General features: G+C 42.0%; 1 long non-coding RNA gene across 1 annotated transcript; it reads left to right on the forward strand.

Moving 5' to 3' along the window:
- Window positions 1–452: 452 nt before the first annotated feature.
- Window positions 453–8320, forward strand: LOC119372681 (uncharacterized). The gene is made up of 3 exons (XR_005179628.1): window positions 453–545; window positions 6753–6804; window positions 8015–8320. It is a non-coding gene; the product is annotated as an uncharacterized LOC119372681 (long non-coding RNA).
- Window positions 8321–8572: the final 252 nt, after the last annotated feature.

Here is an 8572-nt window from a genome sequence, read left to right on the forward strand (position 1 = left end):
TCGATAATCAATCACTTGCACGGTAGTCGAAACTAAACACTGAGATTTGTCAACATATTTTGACATCGTTCTCTGCTTTGTTCGCAAAATCTTACTCTAAGAAAGGTCATTCCGAAACAAATATTAGGCGTACGGCGTGTTGTGTATGAAAGCTACGCCATGTTTGATCGTTTAATTGCACAGCTAGCTTTCATTGCACACAAATGGAAGAAATGAAAAGCAAATTCCGATAATCAAATAAATAGAAACACGATATATCCTCAACAACGTTGCTTGTTGGGCGAGTTGGAACAAGTCGCTCATAATGGTATCTAGCGCAAACACTAGACAATAGACAAAGGAGAGGACGTGGACGACAATACATGACTGACAATATATACGCATTGTTTGCTTGAGGACCGTTAAGACAGAAAGTGTGTATAAATACATCACTGTCTGCTGGAATATTTGTACTTTACACAGAGACACTGGAGCGACGACAAGCGCGCAATGTCTGCTGCGAAATTTGCGCTCGTCCTCATTGTGGCACTAACAGTCCTGGTGAGGTAAGTAATGTTTTCATTTCTATCACAGCTCCGCTAATTGCTACATAGTTGATTTTCTCCATAATATCCATTCCTTGTACTCCTGCTTCTTCGACGCAATTTTACATGCCGGCCTTTCTTAAAATAAAAGGCACAGCTGTTTTTCTGTTCACAGTTGGTTTAGTAATGTTGCGACTTGCTGCGTTCCTCATAAATTGAATTAACATCAACGCCTTCGAAAGTGTAGAATCACAGCACAGCGCATGAAAGCTTACAGTCCTCAACCCAATTGATCCAACGGTGCGGAGTGGTTAGCGTCTAGTGCTATCATCAGAAAAGCTTCATGTCAGGGCAGGGGGAAGGGAGTCGGGGAGGGTCGGTAATGGTTATTGTGCAGGATAAAAATAATTTTAGAATTCCTGTGGCAGTTTTCACTTCACATTAACCTAGATCTAATATGTGAAGTTTATTTCAACTTTTGTCATGTAATGAAACAGTTTTGCACAATCATTGTGTGGCATGCATCACATCATTCGCTCGTTCATCGAAGACGATGACTGCTGAACGTAAAACATTTCTCTTTAGCTTAAAGGGGCCCTGCAACACCTTTCTTAGTTATATTGAAATAGTCTCATTATTGACGTATGACTCTCCACGATTCATATGCCGCAAAAATTTTTCGAATCCGTCAAGTCTAAGTGGTGTTACCAAATTATAGAGATCACGTTCCGCAGCTTTCTCCCTCAACTCAACGCCGCGAGCGCGCGGAAAGCTAGGCAGCGAGTCGGCGGAGGGAGCGCAGAGGAGCGAGGCTCCGCCCAAGAGCGCCGGCGGAGTTTTTTTTCTTCATTTTTTCTCTCTGACATCTGGGCGCAACCACGTGGTCTGTGCCGCCACTTCCGGTCGGCTTGCGTCGTTCTCGTCGAGCGGAGTCGATCGCACTGTGTATCGCGCGTGCTTGAAAACTGCGCGTCGGTCTGGTAATGTTGGGTGTGCACCTCGAACGCCGTAGTGTTTTCATCGCTCTGCCAACCATGGAAGCAAACCTGCGCGCTCGTTTGGAACGAATGACAGCTGAGATCGGTTTCGGCCCATACTCCGATACACCGCCTCGTAAGACGGCACTGGCAGACGACCCCGAAGCGCCGCCATTACCGGACGCCAGCATTGTTATCGGAGACACGCTGCGCCCCTGCCTCGGTCGGTCGTGAGAACGTGCCGACGATGCAGTTCTCAGCTGACGAGGCAACACTCGAACGGCTGCCACTCTCAACGGCAACCGGCGATGGTTAAAAGCACAGAAATATTCACGTTTTCGGCACTGCGCATGGCGAAGAAAACGGAACCACACAACTACGAGCAGACGAGCTGTCGGTGAGACCGGAAGTGCTAATAATAATGTTTGTTCGGTGTTTTTAACGCGATAACATAATATAAACATACATATTATCCACTTATTGAACTCAAAATAACAACGAAAGTAATAATGAGGGTGTTATCGTGATTATACCATCAGCCAATGGTGGAACTGCCGACAATCGCGTCATATTTTGCGGACTAATACATCATTTGTCGAGAGAAGAGGGAGCGATTTTCAGCTAACTTTGAGAATTTATTGTAAATTCCAGGCCGTGCGCATCGCTATAATATTTGGCGCGCGTGTTCTCGGGAGCCTCGACTACCAATCGGCAGCGCTTTTGAGCATGCTCGAAAAGTGTTGCAGGGCCCCTTTAAAGCTCTGATATAAGTAGAGCAAACAGTACAAGTCCTTGGCAATTGGAACATCTGAAGACAAAAAAATTGAAAGAAAAGAAAACACGACGAGTGCAACGAGAACCCCGTTCGTCTTTCTTAGGGACATTTCTGCTGTTTCTCACTAAACTTAGAATTCGCACTATGTTTTACGTCTATTTACTTCATTAAACTACGGACATTTCTTGCAGTGCATGCATCCGGCAATGCACGCGACCGTTGCCGTTCCGTGCGCCTTTGCATCTGCCCTCCTTTATAAGTTTGGCAGTGACTGCCTCAACAATATTACAGTAAAAGCTCGGTAATTGACCCTCTCTAATCCGGAAAATAGGATAAATCGCTCGTGTTCCTTGGTCCCGGGCAGCGTATGAGTCTCTTATATGCATCAAAATCCGGTTTATTCGGTCACGCTTGGCCGTAACTCGGTCATTTGAGAAGATCCCCAGAGAGCGCCGAAAGCGAAGGGTCGCAAAAGAGCGAAAACCGACAACCAAAACGATAATAATAATAATAATAATAATAATAATAATAATAATAATAATAATAATAATAATAATAATAATAATAATAATCAATCAATCAATCAATGATTTATTTAACGTGCCCAGGAACAACCGTAAGGTCTTTGTGCTGGCGCACGCAAAAAAAAACAATAAAAATAGACAATACAATACAGACAGTTTTCAGAAATAAAAAGAGCAAAAACACGTGGACAAAGAGAAATGAACACAAAAGGGGCGGAGTAAAATAAGACAACACGAGAAATATTGACGGGGCATAGAAAATTAGATTGCATATATACAACTATGTGGAAAGACTGAGAAGGGAAGACTTTGTACATTGTGCCACACTATGTCAAAACAGTGCAAAGCTCGGATAAAAACAATGATTGTGGGCTATGAAAAACGTCAAGATCAAGAAAATTAACATTATAGAGACTTTGTATTCTGTGAACGGTAGAGTGTTGGAAGAAGCAGGCGGGTACATTAAACGGTCTGTTCTCTCTGGTTAACTTACGCGGAATTCGAAAATTTACACAATTGAGAAGTACAGGGCAGGATATGATACCGTGGACTAGCTTGTAAAGAAATAAGAGATCAGAGCGATTTCGTCGGCAGTGAAGTGATGGCAATGATAATAATTCAGCAGTACTTGAACGAGATCCAGAGTCATTTTTAGCAAAGCGATGGTTATATATGCCGAGGAATTTTTTCTGGACTCGTTCAATGGTGTTACCGCTGGATTGAGCAATGCCATTCCATATCACGGACGCATACTCAAGTTGCGGAAGACATATTGCCGTGTACAATTTGTGTAGGGCCATGGGAGACCTGAATTCTCGAGATATTCTACAAACACATCCGAGAGAACGAAGGCCCCGCATAGCAGCACGCTTAACGTGAGAAGAAAAGTTTAACGCGCTGTCAACAACAACACCAAGATCACTGATTTCATAAACCTTGCATAACGGCACAGAATTGACAGAGTATTGAAATGACACGCTAGATGTTTTGCGAGTGATAGACATGAATTTTGTCTTCGAGGTATTCAGAGAAAGGTTATTACCGTCGCACCATTCGGAAAAAGAGCGCAAGTCTGACTGCAGCAAGCGACAGTCGTTAACTGAATGAATTTCCTTAAAAATCTTGATGTCATCGGCATACAAGAGGAAAGAAGAATTACGAATGGCAAAAGAAACATCATTAACGTAAATTAAAAATAGGAGTGGGCCTAATACCGACCCTAATAATAATAATAATAATAATAATAATAATAATAATAATAATAATCAATCATTCATTTATTTAACGTGCCCAGGAACAACCGTAAGGTCTTTGTGCAGGCGCATGCAAAAATAAAACACTAAAAATAAACAACACAATTCAGACAGTCTTCAGAAATAACAAGAGCAAAAACGCGTAGACAAAGAGAAATGAACACAAAAAGGAAGGAGTAAAATAAGACAACACGAGTAATATTGAAGGGGAATGAAAAATAATATTGCATATATATACAACTATGCGGAAAGACGGAGAAGGGAAGACTTTGTACATTGTGCCATACTATGTCAAGACATTGAAAAGCTCGGATAACAACAATGACTGCGGACCGTGAAAAACGTCAAGATCAAGAAAATTAACATTATAGAGACTTTTTATTCTGTGAACGGTAGAGTGTTGGAAGAAGCAGGCGGGTACATGAAACGGTCTGTTCTTTCTGGTTAACTTACGCGGAATTCGAAAATTTACACAATTGAGAAGTACAGGACAGGATATGATACCGTGGACTAGCTTGTAAAGAAATAAGAGATCAGAGCGATTTCGTCGGCAGTGAAGTGATGGCAGTGATAATAATTCAGCAGTACTTGAACGAGATCCAGAGTCATTTTTAGCAAAGCGATGGTTATATATGCTGAGGAATTTTTTCTGGACTCGTTCAATGGTGTTACCGCTGGATTGAGCAATGCCATTCCATATCACGGACGCATACTCAAGTCGCGGAAGACATATTGCCGTGTACAATTTGTGTAGGGCCATGGGAGACCTGAATTCTCGAGATATTCTACAAACACATCCGAGAGAACGAAGGCCCCGCATAGCAGCACGCTTAACGTGAGAAGAAAAGTTTAACGCGCTGTCAACAACAACACCAAGATCACTGATTTCATAAACCTTGCATAACGGCACAGAATTGACAGAGTATTGAAATGACACGCTAGATGTTTTGCGAGTGATAGACATGAATATTGTCTTTGAGGTATTGAGAAAAAGGTTATTGCCGTTGCACCATTCGGAAAAAGAACACAAATCTGACTGCAGCAAGCGACAGTCGTTAACTGAATGAATTTCCCTAAATATCTTGATGTCATCGGCATACAAGAGGAAAGAAGAATTACGAATGGCAAAAGAAACATCATTAACGTAAATTAAAAATAGGGGTGGGCCTAATACCGACCCTTGAGAGACCCCACTAGTCACTTTATACAAAGAAGAGGTTTGGCCATCTACGGCAACATAACAAGATCTATCAAGAGATTTACAATCGACAATGTAACGTCAAAGTGCGCAAGTTTAACCATGATCAATGTGTGGCTGACTACGTCAAAAGCCTTGCTCCGGTCACAGTAGATTACGTCAACCTGTCCTGTGAGAAATAGGTGTGGAGATCTGTGTCATGAAACCAGCAAAATTTCTGGTAGTTGAGCGGCCAGCAAGAAAATCATGTTGATTTGGAATCAATGAGTTTCCCACACTAAAAGACAATACTTTGTGAAGAGCCAGTTCGAAGATTTTTGATGTGGCCCATAGTAGAGAAATCGGGCGATAATTAGAAACATCTGCTTTAGAGCCCGACTTAAATACTGAGAAAACACGAGCAGTTTTCGACATGCTAGGAAATGTGGAAGTGTCCAGGCAGTTATTAAATATCGTAGTCAGTACTGGCACAAATATACTACCATAAGCTTTTAGTATGGTGGAGGGGATGCCATCTGGGCCACATGATAAGGATTGTTTTAAGCGCTTAATGCATTCGCAGATAAGACGATTTCGTTACGAGAGACGCCACAGTAGAAGGCTCCGGAAATTTCGACCTAAATGGGGTATTATAACGTGCACCTAAATCCAAGTACACGGGGATCAAGCATTTCCGCCTCCATCGGAAATGTGGCCGCCGCGGCCGGGATCAGCAGACCTGCGACCTGCTGGTCAGCAGACAAGCACCATAACCACCAGATCACCAAGGCAAGGGTGACAATTGAAACGAAGCGGAGCAGTCCGCATTGCTATCTTCATCAGTTAGTGACCCCGGTTTGGTCGACATGCGCTACCGGCACACATCAGCTTCGTTTTGACTTGATGCAGTGCGCGCAATGTCACAGAACTCAAACATGACTGAAGCTGTTGAATATGAAGAGCGTTAAGCCGCGGTCCGCGTGCTGACATAAAAACGCCTGCTACATCGCAAAGAATGAACGATCAGTTGCCAGCCATTTTACGTGTGAAAAAAAAAAAACTATCGTAACGCGCGCGTGGTGCTGTTGATGGTGACGGTAATAAGCGAGGGGTGCTGATGACGTTTCAGCATAATTAAACACGATAGTCTTGTGCTGTGGTCGCATCGTGAACGTAGTCGCAAGATTACAAAAATTGCGGCTTTTACACTGCTCTTGTCCAAGATATGTATGGGATTTGCTTATTCACACTCAAAAAAGGGAATTTATGTAATAAACACTTTCATATTGTTTCCTTGATATTTTTGATTATCCGGAATTTGGTTAATTAGGACATTTCTTCCGACCCCGTTAAACCCGAATTAACGAGGTTTTACTGTACACGTTCACCGAATGATTAATGAGAGCTTAATTTCTGAGAATATATGAAGTTCTTCAATCAGATTTATAATACACCTTGTGACTCTTCGAAAAGTTACATTTTTTCGATCAAAGCTGGCCATATGTCTTCCACTCCTCTGCAGGCATGTATCAAGTCTAGACACCAGACCTATTCTGCCGGATTGTCTGCATCGAGTAAGTGACAAAATATTTGTCGTTGTATGTGGAATCATTCATGCATTCCCCGAACGCTGGCACTTATTTATAAGATACACTCAAAGAATGCGTTAGATTTGCAGTAGGGCCGATATTCTCCAATTGTTACAGCGTGACCCGGATGCACATGCATCACTGCAAGGTGAAGTTCATGACCGTGTAGCTAAATCGAAACGCATCAATCATCTCAACGAGCCAGCTCCTGCGCAGAAAATTTCACCTTCCAATGGCTCTATTGATGTATTCTGACGATATAATTTCTGCGTCCAAAAACAAAATACAGCCGGCTGTAGCGAAACCATTCCAGTATTAGGGCTGTTGTTCGAATAAGTCCTGAGAAACAATTCTTTTATTTTATGTAAAATATTTTTACTTTAGGAAGACAAGCCTAGAACTTTGTTGTTTTATATATGTTTTAGATTTGGTTACATTAAGTTAACCATATTAGTATCAAGGTTTGTTTTATTTAAATATTGAGCCCTGTATTTACCTCGTGTTACAAGCAATACATGGCCTAGTACTTGACCGTAAAGCTAGCATCTCAGGTTTGTGAACACGAAGAAGCATTTAGGGTGACTGGTGGAACCTGACAAAGCTGAATTACCTGGCTAGACCTCACACGCACTATAACTGGCTTTCCGTAGAATACATCGCATAAAATATATTACCAATCAAATGTACTCAACCAAAGGTTTCCACCAAGCTGGAACTTATTGAGAAATAGAATTTTTCAGAAACCAATCGCTATAAAACTGATAGTTGGGCGAGTTGCCAGGCATTTATGATGAAATATGTAGCGCGCTCAGTCGACAGGGACACAATGAAGCGCTCGTTTGTCTGTCTTCTATGTGTCGCTATCAACTATGTGCGCTGAAAGTTTCACCATTAATTTCTAGAAACGTTGAGAAATACCATTTATAACAGCACTATACGGCTTTTCAGCGCTTGACAAAATTAGTTGCTGGAAGATAACTGCAGATATTGCTGCAAGAAAAAAATTCAACACAATAAGATCAACGTTTTCCTACAGAAAAAGAATGGTTTTCTGAACAAACACACTCGCACATTTAAAAGCGTATAGCTTACTGTTTTTCCGCGCAGATTTCAGACTTCAATGACCACGCCTGCTCGAGTACATGAAATGAAGAAATGACTCAGCAATGGATATTTTTTCTGCTCACTTGTCTAGCCTTGCTCGAGACCAGGAGACCAAGTGTGCCTTCCAGACTGCGACTGCCATCATGTCGGCGCTAGATTTGTATGCCTGCAAAGCCGTCGAAATCTACGCCGCCGCCCTCCTAGGAAAAGAACATAAAAGAAAAAGTGTTGTCACTGTTGATCGAGCATTATACAGACATCTTTTTTCTTGTGCGCTTTCCTTTTGGTATACGTAAACAATTCGCAGTGATTTCGTAGTTTCTTTCTTACTCGCACACCTGTAATAGTTCCACCCGTGAAGTGACAGCATTCTGAAATAAATAAATTTTCACGTGAATTCTTCTTCGACCTCGACGGTGACAAATGTGTTGGAAAATATGTTGAATTCTCAGTTTAGCATGTATGCTAAAAGAAAGGAGCTGTTCTACGATACGCCACGAAACACGCCATGTCAGGAATACATTTTACCCAGTGGGTTTCATTATAGTGTCACTCAATGTGCGCTAAATGCATTCAGCCTGCATCGTAATTCGCCGACAAGACTGGGATTTGGTTCCGCTACCTCAATCTCTGTAGCGAAATGTCGTAG

This window comes from Rhipicephalus sanguineus, chromosome 10 (assembly GCF_013339695.2).
Source record: "Rhipicephalus sanguineus isolate Rsan-2018 chromosome 10, BIME_Rsan_1.4, whole genome shotgun sequence".
Taxonomy (NCBI): Eukaryota; Metazoa; Arthropoda; class Arachnida; order Ixodida; family Ixodidae; genus Rhipicephalus; species Rhipicephalus sanguineus.